This window comes from Triticum urartu, chromosome 5A (genome assembly GCF_056163025.1).
Source record: "Triticum urartu cultivar PI428250 chromosome 5A, HENAU_Tu73, whole genome shotgun sequence".
Classification (NCBI taxonomy): Eukaryota; Viridiplantae; Streptophyta; class Magnoliopsida; order Poales; family Poaceae; genus Triticum; species Triticum urartu.
This window is the reverse complement of record NC_141877.1, coordinates 544,807,109-544,822,561: the sequence shown is the minus strand read 5'-3', so window position 1 is coordinate 544,822,561 and position 15,453 is coordinate 544,807,109.

The window sequence follows — 15,453 nt, the reverse complement described above, 5'->3', positions numbered from 1 at the left end:
CCTACTCCCGAAGCACCCAGCATGTCTAGCAAATTAATGGACATTACTGCTGTAGCTGATTTCTTTGACCTACTTTGAGTTTCACCATCTCACTCCCCTATGGGTTTGCCTATAAGGCTGGTCATAGTGGGGAGTAACTTATACTAGTGTCATGCATATGACACTAGTCTAAATTACTATCTTTATAGTGCAAAGTAACATAGTAGTAGTGTCATAGAGGACTACATTTATTAGTTTGTAGACTCATCTTGTATTGGGAAGCGCTATGTTACAGTAACATATTATGTTACCACTTCTCATTAACTACATGCCACATAAGCAAATTTTTTTTGAAGTGCGCTATGTTACTAACTAAGTTACTCCCACTATGACTAGCCTAAGTATTCTTATGTAACGGACGGCAGCACGCAAAGGCAACACTTCATAAGCACGGTCACTTTGCAAGTTGCAACAGGACAGCTTCTTGGGTCAAAAGCCTACAAAGTTCTTGTAATTTTAGAGTCTTTTTCCGCTTGATCTTTGTACTGTTTTTTTGGTTTTCTAGCGATTCACCGACAGGTCTTCTATATCTGTACATGTTGCTTATTTGAGGATACGGGGACCCTAGGAAGATCTGATATGCTTGGGTTGGATATATAGTTGAATTTCTTCTATTTTTCATTCGACAAATTCAGGTATTTCCACTCCTTTCTTGTAAAATGTTGCCTAAAAACATAATTTTGAGAAAAGAAGAAAGAAAATGCTAGCAGATAAGTTAGATCCAATATATTTTATTAGGTAATGAAAAAGAGATGCTTTTAGGCCGAAAAAATGATGTGCTTTGTTTTCTTTTTTTTGCGCTGATTATGCTTTGTATCGATATAATTTATTTTTTTCACTATATTAGGCCCACCTTTTGCATTCGCCCCGGCCTCCGAAAAGTTAGGACCGGCCCTGTTAGAGACGAATGTGCACTGTTTCGGGCGTAGTTGGGATTTCTACGAGGTACTACATATCAAAATGATGATTGTAGTCGGACAACGGCCCATCTCTTCCGTCCATCTGGCAATTGGACAACAATGCCTTCGCAAGATTTCTCCCACACGCACTACCAGAAAAACTGGGGTTGTCGACGGCCAAATCTATGCCGACGGCCCCCGTCGGCATCTATGGACCTATGCCGACGGCCAAGGATAGGCCGTAGGCGTAGAATAGCCGTCGGCATACATCCATCTATGCCGACGGGGCCGTCGGCATAGACGAGGCCATCGGGACCGCCCGAGATACGCCTACGGGGCCCGTCGGCATAGGACAGGCCGTCGGCATAGTTCGGGCCCCCCTGCCCGGTCAGCGCTGACCATTTGACGGCGTTGACCCTACGCCGACGGGCGGTAACGGCGGCCGTCGGCATATCTGTGGCAGAGGTATGCCTATGGCATAGCCGTCGGCATAGGAACGATGGGCACATGTGCTATAGGAACGATGGTATTTTTTCATAATTTTTGGTGATGGAGAAGTATCCGAAAAATTCCCTCTACGCGGATTGCCCTTCATGCGTCTATGGCTGTGGCCGGCGGCCTCCGGGGGCTAGCATGCCGCCAAATCTTGCGTAGGCGGCCTCTCACAAGTCTGGAAGTGTTGTGGCGGTTGCAAACGTCCGGCACGCGTGTCCGGGGCGTGCCCCCCCTCACGGACGGCGCTGCCGCCGGCACCTGGAGGGGGGAAACGGACGCGTCGGGTCTACACGGAGGGGATCTTGCTGTGGGTTTAGCCCGGATGTTGCTCCAAAGTGTTCCTATGGGCTGACCTAACACAACCGGGTGGGGATGTCCACTGGTCAAAGCCCGTCCGTGCAAAGTCAAAGGGCTAGATCGCGTGGTCAAGCGCTACATGGTTAGGCGGGACGGGGGCACTGGGGTAGCAATGCCACCGGAGCGTCGCACCGGGCCCTCATACATGCGGGGTGGTGTGGTGGCATGTCCGAAGAGGCGGGACGCGTCTCCGGGCGTGGCCCTCCCTCACGGACGGCGATGACACGGTAGTAGACGTTCTGCGGTAACGATGCGGCGTCAATATTACTAAATACTCGGAGCGCGATAAAATCATGAGTTTTTTTGCATGACGTGGGCACATGTGCTATAGGAACGATGGTATTTTTTCATAATTTTTGGTGATGGAGAAGTATCCGAAAAATTCCCTCTACGCGGATTGCCCTTCATGCGTCTATGGCTGTGGCCGGCGGCCTCCGGGGGCTAGCATGCCGCCAAATCTTGCGTAGGCGGCCTCTCACAAGTCTGGAAGTGTTGTGGCGGTTGCAAACGTCCGGCACGCGTGTCCGGGGCGTGCCCCCCCTCACGGACGGCGCCGCCGCTGGCACCTGGAGGGGGGAAACGGACGCGTCGGGTCTACACGGAGGGGATCTTGCTGTGGGTTTAGCCCGGATGTTGCTCCAAAGTGTTCCTATGGGCTGACCTAACACAACCGGGTGGGGAGGTCCACTGGTCAAAGCCCGTCCGTGCAAAGTCAAAGGGCTAGATCCTGTGGTCAAACGCTACAGGGTTAGGCGGGACGGGGGCACTGGGGGGGGGGGGTAGCAATGCCACCGGAGCGTCGCACCGGCCCCTCATACATGTAGGGTGGTGTGGTGGCATGTCCGAAGAGGCGGGACGCGTCTCCGGGGCGTGCCCCCCCTCACGGACGGCGATGACACGGTAGTAGACGTTCTGCGGTAACGATGCGGCGTCAATATTACTAAATACTCGGAGCGCGATAAAATCATGAGTTTTTTTGCACGACGTGGGCACATGTGCTATAGGAACGATGGTATTTTTTCATAATTTTTGGTGATGGAGAAGTATCCGAAAAATTCCCTCTACGCGGATTGCCCTTCGCGCATCTACGGCTGTGGCCGGCGGCCTCCGGGGGCTAGCATGCCGCCAAATCTTGCGTAGGCGGCCTCTCACAAGTCTGGAAGTGTTGTGGCGGTTGCAAACGCCCGGCACGCGTGTCCGGGGCGTGCCCCCCCTCACGGACGGCGCCGCCGCCGGCACCTGGAGGGGGGAAATGGACGCGTCGGGTCTACACGGAGGGGATCTTGCTGTGGGTTTGGCCCGGATGTTGCTCCAAAGTGTTCCTATGGGCTGACCTAACACAACCGGGTGGGGAGGTCCACTGGTCAAAGCCCGTCCGTGCAAAGTCAAAGGGCTAGATCGCGTGGTCAAGCGCTACATGGTTAGGCGGGACGGGGGCACTGGGGGGTAGCAATGCCATCAGAGCGTCGCACCGGGCCCTCATACATGCGGGGTTGAATAAGCGGGGCCAAATCTTGCGTAGGCGGCCTCTCACAAGTCTGGAAGTGTTGTGGCGGATGTTGCTCCAAAGTGTTCCTATGGGCTGACCTTACACAACCGGGTGGATACGTGTATGAGGGCCCGGTGCGACCCCGCATGTATGAGGTCCCGGTGCGACGCTCCGGCGGCATTGCTACCTCCCTAGGGCACGCTCAGGCACCCGACACACGGCTTCGGGGTGTGCCCCCCCTCACGGGCGTCGCTGCCGCCATGTCTCGGAGGGGGGGAATGGCCACCACAGCTTACACCCGGGCACCGGGCCGGTAACTGAACGTTTCACCATAATTGTCCATGTTCTTAGCACAAGTCTAATGAATACCGGAGCTCACAAATATGCCGTAATAAAAAAATAAAAAATATGCCATAATAAAAAAATATGTAAAGTACTTATGCCGACGGCTTAGCCGTCGGCATAGATTGACACGTGGCATGTCCATCTATGCCGACGGCTAAGCCGTCTGCATAGGCTGACCTTATCCACAGCCGCAACCACCCCCTCCACTCATTCTTCCTCCCCCGCACCATCTCCCCCCCGCCCGACCCCGATCCCCACCCGCGCCGCCGCCGCCGCCCTATCCTGACCCTCGCCGCTGCCCCACCCTCGCTGCCGCCGCCCTATCCCGACCCTCACCGCGCCGCCACCCCCATCCCCACCCCCAACTGCGGCGCTGCCCCGCCCCCGCCCCATCCCATCCCCCACCGCCGCCACGCCGTCCCCCACTGCCCGCGCTGCCCCCATCCCCTCCCCCACCATCGCCGCACCGCCCCCATCCCCTCCCCCACCACCGCCGCACCGCCCCTAGTGCCCGCGCCGCCCCAAGACCGCCGTCGACGCCGCCGGGCCGGCCCGTCCCCGGCGGCCCATCCCCGGCTGCGGCCGCCCCGTCCCCGACTGCGCCGGCGGGCGACGCCACTGCCCCGCCCGTCGCCGCCCTTCTCCACCCCGACCTCGTCGCCGCCCCGCCTCTGCTTCACCGGTGAGCCCCCTGCTGCTGCTTTGCTGCTACCGCTGCCGCTTGCTGCTTGCTGCCACCGCTGCTGCTTGCTGCCGCTGGTTGCTGCTTCCTGCTACTACGTTAGGTTAGTTAGTTCAGGGTTTAGATGGATAGATTAGTTAGATATATAAATAGTTAGATAGATGGATTATAAGATATAAAATTTTTGTTGATAGGTTAGTTGAGAAAAAAATTGTTGTTGATATATAGATGGATAGATGAGTGGATACTATATCATGATATATAGATGGATAGATGATGATGATGAATATGTGACGAATAGATGATGAGTCCCTATAGTTTTTTTGCCTACATGATGCAAAAATAAGTGAATGCATGTTTAAATGTTTTAAATATGCTCTATGAGTTGTGATGTTCTAATTATTTGTCGTGATGGAATTTGCAGGCTTTGTGGTGTTGCATTCATCGGAGTGACCGTTGTCTGACGCGTTGGTCCCCCTGAGCATCCCTCTGCTGTTCGACTACTTCCTCTACAACCGAGGGTGAGCTACAAGTCCATCTCCTCCATTTTTTCATATCACTAGATTTCATTCTCAAGTCAAGTGGCGTAACCTAGGCATCTCCCGTCCGGAAGGGTTGCATCGATAAATATGCATTCAATTGCATATTTATCACCGCAGCTCTTTCGGATTGTCCAGCGTTTTCCATGGACACCCCGAGGATGTGTAGATTGGGTATGTTCTCCATGTTCTACCCCGTTCTGAAAAAGGATTTCGGCGGCGCCTCCCCATTGTTCTCCAGAGCACATTCTCTCGGCTATTTTCCGAGACGTGTATCCGGAGAACAGCGGGGAGGTGCTGCCAAAATTTTGTCTCGGAACAGGGTAGAATGGAGAACGTACTCAATCTACACATCCTCGGGTGGGATTAGGACCCATCTTTACCTATTAGAGATGTAGGTGGATTCAACGCGGTAGATACTGAAAATTTGATGTGATTAATTTAAGTGAATCCTTAATTATGTTGTGTGGCTTGCAAAAAAGCAGAGGATGGCAGATAATCAGTGGATGTACAGTGGTTTTATCCATCGGAATCGAGTAACATCAGAGTGGATCGCGAAAACCGATGTGTATTTGAAGGAGATATTCTGTCGTCCAATGAGAATTATCCCACCATGCCCCTGTGCGAGATGTGCCAGACGTCACCGTAGAAATCAGACGGACATGAGTGAGCACCTTCGCATGCACGGATATATGCCAAACTTTGACATGCCACCGATAAACATAGCCGAGCAGGACCGTGGTAGAGAGGAGGTGATGCGACAACGCATCGATGGATATGAGGACGACGGGGTCAGGGACATGCTAGATGATGTCATTGTTGCAGAAACGGCAAATGCGACACCTTCAGAGAATGAACCGGAGGAGCCGGAGGCAACCGCAAAGGCCTTCTTGGAGGTCTTGGCCTCGTCGAAGAAACCTCTTTATGCGGGTGCGAAAATATCTCAGTTGGATGCCATCTTGCAACTAATTGCATATTATCTGCCTTACCCAAGCTACACAAGTATATTATCTGCCTTACCCATGCCAGAAAGTGTATCTAAAAGGTTGGGAAGTTGTGTTCAAGGTGTCGCCACATGGTAAGCTACCAGACCCGAATGAAGACGATTACTACAACATTAACCCCATGACATACGAGGGAGTGTTCTATCAAGAGCAACCTGATGATGATGATGATGTGGTTAGAAACGATGACGCTAGACCATTGGGTGATGATGATGTGGACCCAAACATCGACGATGCACGGAATGATGGTGAGACCATTGTCAATGAAAATGACATACTTATGCTAGAAAAGTTAAACGAAGACGCTAACGATGAGGAAGAGCCTCCACCTCCATCGGATAACGAAGATGATATGATTGATAGTGATGATGAGACGGACCGAGAAAGAGGTTACAACAATGATGATTCATATGGGTTCTAGCAGATGTACGTTATGCATTTTTATTAATGTGTTTATTATCATGCCTTTTCCTTCATTTCATTAATTTACCAATTGCTTTTTCTCATTTCAATGTAGGTTCGTGGAACATGGGCAAGGGGAAGGCCGACGGCGTGGGTTTCCTACGCAAGGTCGTCGGCCTGCCTAGTCGGAGTGGTCGAGCACGTAATCCTCCCCCTCGTCTACTTGACGATGACTCCTCACAGGGAGGTCGAGGGAGAGGTGCCCCTAGAGGAGGAGGGGGCGGGGGGAGAGCCTCTAGAGGACGAGGTGCTGGGGGAAGAGCCACTACAGGGGGTCACGGCCAGAAAGAGCGCACCCTCACCGACTTAGGGGTGTTGTCTTCGAGGCCCTCCTCTAGTGAGGTACCCTTCTCTAGTGAGGTACACTCTAGGGAGGAGGAGGAGGAGGTGGAGGAGGAGGCAGGCGAGGAGGAGGAGGAGGTTGGGGAGGGGGAGGCAGGCGAGGAGGAGGGTGGTGGCGAGGATGATGGTGGTGATGGGAAGGGGGTTGACTACAAGGTGTGGCTGCGTGGCAACGCAACGCTACCAAAGTAGGTTCCTGCTACTGAGGAGCAGAAGTGGCTCATTGAGCCCACGGGAAAAGAGTAAGTGGTTCATTATTTTGCTTGTCACATGCTTATTCTGGTTGTTATTTATTTTGCTTGTCACATGCTAATAGTTCATTCTTTTGCAGCAACTGGATATATTCCAAAGGGGTCCGTGTCGGTGTCAAAACCGGCGGATCTCGGGTAGGGGGTCCCGAACTGTGCGTCTAGGCCGGATGGTAACAGGAGGCAAGGAACACGATGTTTTACCCAGGTTCGGGCCCTCTTGATAGAGGTAAAACCCTACGTCCTGCTTGATTAATATTGATGATATGGGTAGTACAAGAGTAGATCTACCACGAGATCAAGGAGGCTAAACCCTAGAAGCTAGCCTATGGTATGATTGTTGTATGATGAAGTTGTCCTACGGACTAAAACCCTCCGGTTTATATAGACACCGGAGAGGGTTAGGGTTACACAAAGTCGGTTACAATGGTAGGAGATCTGGAATATCCGCATCGCCAAGCTTGCCTTCCACGCCAAGGAAAGTCCCATCCGGAGACGGGACGAAGTCTTCAATCTTGTATCTTCATAGTCCTAGAGTCCAGCTGAAGGTATAGTCCGGCCATCCGGACACCCCCTAATCCAGGACTCCCTCAGTAGCCCCTGAACCAAGCTTCAATGATGACGAGTCCGGCGCATAGATTTTCTTCGGCATTGCAAGGCGGGTTCCTCCTCCAAGTCCTTCATAAAAGTTTGTAAACACCAAGAGTAGTGTCCGGCTCTGCAAAATAAGTTTCCACGTATTGCCAAAGAGAGAATAATATTAACACAAATCTAATCTGCTGACGTATTCCGCAGCGTGACATCACACTACGGCCAAGCCTTTATTCGAATCGTTTTCACTTTTCCACCTCAGCGTGTTTTGCGAGGCGGTTTCCTTGGCACGTCTTGTCAAAGCAGAGATCGTGTCCCCTTTATTTACGGGATTCTCACCAATACGGACGTGGGTAACCCAATCGTGCCCGTTAGCATGTCTTCTCGATTAAAGGCGAGTCCCAAACGGTTACGGGGAGGGCTCCTGGTATTCAACCTCTTATAAAGAGACCAAGGCCTTACTCCTTTTCTCAAATCTCAAAACAAGTTCACCCGTCGCCTCGAGTTCCAACACCCTAGGCTCCAGATTCCAGGCGCTTCGGACCTTCGACAATGTCCGGTTCCGACCTTCAAGGCCGATGGATGCCCTCCTCCGTCACGGAGGAGGACGTGCTAAAGCTGAGAGAGGCTAAGTTCTTGACCGCCGAAATTTTGCATAGGTTGCCTGCTCAAAGGCAGGCTATTCCCAGTCCCTAGCCCGGTGAGAGCGTAGTGTTCATGTCTCACTTCCTTTGGGGGTTAGGCTTCCCGATGGATCCCTTTGTGAGGGGGCTAATGTTCTATTATGGGCTGGAATTTCATGACTTAGCTCCGGAGTCCATCCTCCACATTTCCCCATTCATTGTTGTGTGCGAAGCGTTCCTCCGTGTTACTCCTCACTTCGGATTATGGCTCAAGACTTTTGGAGTGGAGCCGAAGATGATCGAGGGACAACACGCAGAGTGCGGAGGCGCTGTCATAAGTAAGAATGCTGATGCTCCATGGCCCGAGGGCTCCTTTCAAGAGGAGCTCGGCTTGTGGCAACGAGAGTGGTTCTATATCACCGCTCCCAGGAGCGCCAAGTGGGTGGCGCCTCCTGCCTTTCGCTCGGGTCCCCCACCACGGCTAGCGTCATGGGTCAACAAAGGATTAGATTGGGGGTTATCCAAAGACGTGCCCTTGTTGCAGGGCCGCATTAGGGATCTCTTAGAAAGAGACCTCAACCTGGTCAAGGTGACGCAGGTCATGCTAATTCGCCGAACACTGCCCGGTAAACGTCGCTCCCATCGTCTGTGGGAGTTTAGTCCGGAGGGACCACGAGCTCTCCAGCATTTTATGGGCGCAACGCCCGTGGAGATGTATAAAATGTTCTTCAGATCACAAGCAATGTGTCCGGATTTGACCGAGAACGCAGGTTTAAGCTGCAATCGCCCGGATACTCAAGTAAGTAACCTTGTGCCCGGACTCGCTATCCGTAAAATTGTCATAAATTCGCCCATAAAAGAGCTGTCCTTTTAAACAGGAGTGGATAGCGAAGGCAAAGCTGATCAGGTGTCCGGCTCCCCTTCCTGAGACCAGGCCGGATCCCGTGCTAGTCAGGATGTTGAAGATCGTGCCTTTGGAGGGAAGTGAGGGGAGGACAAGGAAATTATGGCCTCCTCGAAGGAGGCTCCTCCGAAGGGAAGAACCGACAATTCCTCTCCTAAGGGGAAGAAGAGGGCCGCCTCTGACGAACCGGAGACCATGGCCTCAAAGCGGGGGAAAAAGTCCTCGTCAGAGGGTCCGACGCCGGGGAGATCCTCGGCCGAACTACGCCCTCAAAGGGATCAGCCCTCCAGTGAGCCGTAAGTAGAGAAAGATTTTCCTTTAGAGGGATGAGAGAAATCTTTGCTTTTTATCTGAGAAGATTAACCGAAATTTTACTTTGTAGCTCGGACCTCAGCCCTTCTCAGCAGAGCTCGTCTTTGGGGGATCTTCTTCCGGAGATGATGGAGAGTGGAACGCCTCCCCCTGCCATACCGCCTGGCGAGGCGGGCGACCCTGAGGTGTCGTCGTGGAGGGTTTCTCCGAATCCGGCAGGGGTGGAAGGTAGCCATATGTCCCCCCATGGTTCTCCACGTCCGGCCTTCGATGGAGGTCATAGGACGAGTCTGGCACCGTCCGATGCGCGGTCGGAGGACCTGATGATTCTGATGGGGTGAGCTTCTATCTCAGAGGAGCACCATGCATTGATGGGTACGGTGATTGGAAGGTTTTCGTCCGTGGAAAGCGGATTGGATGAGGCCGTCAGAAGTTTGCTGACGGGTTTTGAGGTACGTTTGATAATGTACTTCTTTGTCAGTTGCGCATAAACAAGATGCGCCCTGTGTAGATAGTAGCCCCTGAGACTCTGTGCGTTGTCAAAATTGACGGCGCGCAGAGGATCATAATCTCAGGTCTAAAATGTCGCCTTTGTATACAGGTGGCGAAGTGTCCGGAATCGATCCAAAATGATGATTTTGCCGAACTAAAGCGGCAACTTGACATGGCAGATGCCGACATCGCGCTCGTCAACGAGCGGCTTGATGAGGCTCAAGGTATGCAATTCCTCGGGCGGCATCTGGTAAGAGGAGCTTTATGCCAGTATCTTATAATGTGTGTGCTTGACGCAGATGGTGCGGCCGTCGTGGAGAGTCTTCGGGCGGAACTTGCCCGAGCTAAGGAACAAGCCAGGAAAAGTGATGCGGCTGCCGAGAAGGCCCTTGAAGAGCTGAGAGCCGAACAGGCTCCTCACTACCGAAGCAAGAAGGAGATGGCCGTGATGGCCGTGAAGTTAAAAGTGCTGCTGACCGTTGCATGCTTCTTGAGAAAGAAGACCGGGCGAGACAGACGGACTTACAGAAGGCCGTTGCTGATGCCAAGGACGCTCGCACTGCGATGAGAGCTGCGAAGGAGGAGATGCGTCAGGCCGGACAGATTGCGGCTGGAAAGCCCTTTATGCTGCGGAGGAAGTTTTGCGATCCGAAGTTTGCTCTGTTAGATCGGATGTGGAGTGCGGAGGACACCTATCTGGATTTGGCAGCGAGTGCTACTGATGCGACCGAATACTTTCGAGATCAAGAAGATCGCGAAGTGGAAAGGATTTTCTGGTCGCAGTTCCAGAATCCAGAGCGTCCACTAGCAGTGGACGATCGTCTGGCTCAATGGGCCGAACTGAATAGATTGTCCGGACTCGCCATGAAGTACGTCATGGGTCATCTGTGGCCGGGGAGATCGGAGCCGAAGAGTTATTTCAGCTTGGTGCAGCATTTCCTTGACGCGGTGCCACGTATCAATGTGATGAAGAGGAAAGCATGCATAGAGGGCGCACGGATGGCTCTTGCCCGTGTCAAGACATACTGGGCAGAGATGGAGACCACCGTTGTTGCATCCCGAGATTCGGACAAAAGCCGAGTACCCTGCGAGCACTATTTTCAGGAAGTCCTTGAAGGCGCTCGTGTAATAGAGACGCAGTGCTCGAAGGATGCTATGTTCTGATAGCATATGTAATTATAAAGCAATATTTTGATGAATTTTAGTAGCCTTTTATACTTGTGCCTTCAAGTATTTGGAACACCTCATGTGCGGCCGTTTTAAGATATATATACAAAATCTGAAAGATTGCAGTCGTTGGCTTCAGCCCCCACGCACATAGTGCGGGGGTGCTCGCAGAAGGCGCATTTTCACACTTAATCCAACGTCTTGGTCCTACAAAGGAGGTGATAGCGCAGCGAGCTAGGCAACCGGACTATAATGCTTTAACACTTTCACTTAGTCATAGGAGCTTGACAATGGGACTATTTAGGTAGCCCCTGGTGGCGACTGCGCTCGCCCGAATTCGGGGCGCGTATGTGCCTGGCCGGGAAACGGCCCTTCGTTAATGCGGAGGAATCCTACAGATTCCGGAGAGTCATCGAGTGGTTGACCAGTCTCATGCCATATCATGACAGTCGGTTTTCGGCTTTCTCTACTGAGGTGCTCGCCTGGCCGAACCAAGGCACAATCGTAGTAGTTCTCTTGGTGCCGCCTTAGCCGATAGAGCGGAACGTAAGGCGGCTGAACACAGGAGCCGGGAAACCCAACATTTGACCAAAATCATGACTCGGAGCTGATGCATATAAGGCCAAACTCGCGACGCCGAACACTCCCTCAGGTATTCGGTCTTTATGAGAGCGGGCGAGGTAACGCTCTGAGGTATAAGCCCCTAGTGTCCAGGTACGCGCAAGAATTCTGACGTGGCCACATGCCAAGACGCCAGCCTCCTCCTTGGTCATAGAACTAGGGGATGTGTATCAACAAGAGACAGTAAAAAAGGTTTACGCAGGGTCTTAATCTGAAAAGAATCCTTGGAACGGGTCCCTACTGCACGTCCGCGCCTGTGTCTCCATTGTGCCGTATCCTGGACGGGCGCAGCACGACGTTCATCTGTAAAAAGAGAGCAACTAAGTTGAAAAAGGGGCGTGCCGAACAAAAGTTATACGAAATAAACAAAGTGTAAAGTAAAATATGAAAAATTGAGCTTTATTGTCTCTTATTTTATACGTGTGAAGCCCCTAGTGCAGGGGTATATGGCCACTAAGCCTTTATCAACGATACTTTTGTGTCGGACTCGTCTATCCGTGTCCTGGTCTTAATGACCTGTTCCGATGTTCTGGCTGGTGAAGCCATTGTATTGTGGGGCTGTTAAAGCGGCCGCACAATCCTCCGCTTGGGGGAGGTGTTCTCACTGCTTCCCCATTAAGGAGATGATGCCGCGTGGACCGGGCATCTTAAGCGTAAGAGATGCATAATGCGGTATTGCGTTAAAGCGGGCGAAAGCTTCGCGTCCCAGTAGTGCTTGATAGCGACTTGAGAATGGGACGATGTGGAAAGTCAGCTTTTCGCGATGGAAGTTATCGGCAGAGCCGAAAATAACCTCGAGCCGGAGAAAACCCATGCAATGGGTGTCCGGACCTGGCGTTACTCCTTGAAAGGAGGTTTTGCTGTGGCGAATTCTTTTTGGTTCGATCCCCATGTGGTGGATTGAGTCCTGATATATCAGGTTGAGTCCGCTGCCACCGTCCATAAGGACATTTGAAAACTGGAGTCCGCCAATTATTGGATCGAGTACCATGGCAGTCCAGCCTGGGTTTCTAACACTTCTAGAATAATCCAGATGATCGAAGATATTGGTTTTGACAACCAGTGGTGGGATTCCTTTGGGATAGGCCGTGGGGCGCGTACCTTTATGGGTGCCGCACGTTTTGTTATGTGGAGTAAGTTTACTGTTTTTACTTCTTGTGGGAAATTCTTTTGTTTCCTGGTACTCTGCTTTTGGGGTTCGTCCTCGTCTTCGCTTGGTGTGTCAAGCCCCTTGTGTTCGGCGTTGAGTCTGCCGGATTGTTTGAAAACCAAAAAATCTCTGTGGGTATGGTTAGCAGGCTTTTCGGGAGTGCTGTGTATTTGACATATCCTATCCAAGATTTTGTTTAGGTTGGATAGGTCGTCCCTGTTATCTTGGAGGGGCGGCTTTTTCTGATTCTGTCGTGAGATTTTGAATCCGGCGTTGACTGCCGTGCTCTTCGGACTTTTTTCCTTAGTCCGACGATGGTCCTTATTGCGTCGCGGTTTTCCGTTTCCATCCCTAGTTTCGGATGTACTTGGGTCACTGGTGCTGCATCTTGCCAACCAGTTGTCCTCTCCTGCGCAAAAGCGGGTCATGAGGCTTGTTAGTGCGGCCATTGTTCTTGGCTTTTCTTGGCCGAGGTGTCTGGCGAGCCATTCGTCTCGGACATTATGCCTGAAAGCCGCTAAGGCTTCAGCGTCCGGACAGTCGACTATCTGATTCTTTTTAGTAAGAAATCTATTCCAGAATTGCCGAGCTGACTCTCCGGGCTGTTGAGTTATGTGACTAAGATCGTCTGCATCCAGAGGGCGGACATAGGTCCCTTGAAAATTTGCTCAGAAAGCGTCCTCGAGCTCTTCCCAACTTCCGATTGTGTTTTCAGGAAGGCTTTTGAGCCAATGCTGGGCTGGCCCTTTAAGCTTGAGGGGTAAGTATTTTATGGCGTGGAGGTCATCTCCTCTAGCCATATGTATGTGGAGGATATAATCCTCGATCCAGACTCCAGGGTCTGTTGTTCCATCATATGCCTCTATGTTTACGGGTTTGAATCCCGCTGGAAATTCATAATCCAGGACCTCATGGTGAAACATAGGGGGTGTGCGGCACCCCTGTATTTGGGTGTGCCGGATTCTGATAATGGCTTTATTGCATTGCTTACGGGAGCTTGCTTTCTTGGCCCGTAAATGGACCTGGCTGGGCCATGATGCGAATCCTTAAGTGGGTCGCATGCCGGCTTAAGTGCGGCGCTGCTTGCCGCTTTATGCTGGCCATGGGGTCGTCTATCCGACCGTGTGGCTTTCTCACTTTTGGAATGCGAGGGCTCTAAGGCCTCCTCGTCGAATTCAGGCAGTAGCTTTCTCTTCGGATAGCTTTTAGTGTGGCGACTGTCGCCGTATTTGTCTGCAGTATCGATTACTTTACTCCATCTGATCCTGAGTGCATCTTCCGCAGTTTTTAGCTTCCGCTTCTGCTTTTTCAGGCTGCGTGCGGTTGCAACGAGCCGTTTGTGGAGGTTCTTCTGCTTCGTGGGCTTGTCCGGCGTAGGGTCGTCCGGAATGCCATTTTCGCCGGGGGAGGGATGTTCGGTTTCTCTATCCGGGTTGTCCTGTTGGGACAGTTGCTCTAAGGCATGCTCGTCGTCTACCGGCTCCTCCTGCTCTATGGCTGGGTCTTTATCGAGGCGGGGCTTGGGTCGGTGTTTACGCCAATGCTTTGATAGTTTTTCGAGAGATCGATCCCTCTTTCCATCCCCATTTTCCTCGTTGTTGCTTCCTTTAGGGGTATCCGCCATGTACACATCGTGAGATGAGGTGGCTGTCCATTGCCCTATAGGCGTTGGTTCTTGGTTGTCTCCTACATCGTCGTCCATACCGTCGATGTCTTCGGAGTCGAAGTCGAGCATGTCGGTTAAGTCGTCGACAGTGGCTACAAAGTGGGTGGTGGGTGGGTTTTGAATTTCTTCATCATCCGAATCCCATCCTTGCTGACCGTAGTCTGGCCAGGGCTCTCCTGATAAAGAGAGAGACTTTAGCGAATTCAGGATGTTGCCGAAAGGCGAGTGCTGAAAGATGTCTGCGGCGGTGAACTCCATTATCGGCGCCCAATCGGATTCGATCGGCAGGGGCGCGGGGGGCTCGGAGTTCGGAAAGGAATTCGGCTCCTCGGAGTCACGGGCCATGCGGAGTGCGGGGCTGGAGTTCGGCTCAATCGCCTCTGAGATCGCAGCCCCTGAGGCAGCGTCCAACCGCTGATCCTCAATCGGCGCAGTAGGCTCTGAATCAATGGTCGGAACCGATGCGTGTGCGGCCTCCAAGGCGCTGTTCGGTGGCAGAGCTATATCATGCCCATCGAGACAGTGCGGCGCGCTTGGCTGTGGCTCGAATCCGTCGAAGATCAAGTCCCCGCGGATGTCAGCCGTGTAGTTTAGGCTTCCAAACCTGACCTGATGGCCAGGGGTGTAGCTTTCGATCTGCTCAAGGTGGCCAAGCGACTTGGCCCGCAGTGCGAAGCCGCCGAAGACGAAGATCTGTCCGGGAAGAAAAGTCTCACCCTGGACTGCACCGTTGTTGATGATCGAAGGAGCCATCGGGCCTAAAGGCGACGACACATAGGAACTCTCAATAAAAGCACCAATGTCGGTGTCAAAACCGGCGGATCTTGGGTAGGGGGTCCCGAACTATGCGTCTAGGCCGGATGGTAACAGGAGGCAAGGAACACGATGTTTTACCCAGGTTCGGGCCCTCTTGATGGAGGTAAAACCCTACGTCCTACTTGATTAATATTTATGATATGGGTAGTACAAGAGTAGATCTACCACGAGATCAAGGAGGCTAAACCCTAGAAGCTAGCCTATGGTATG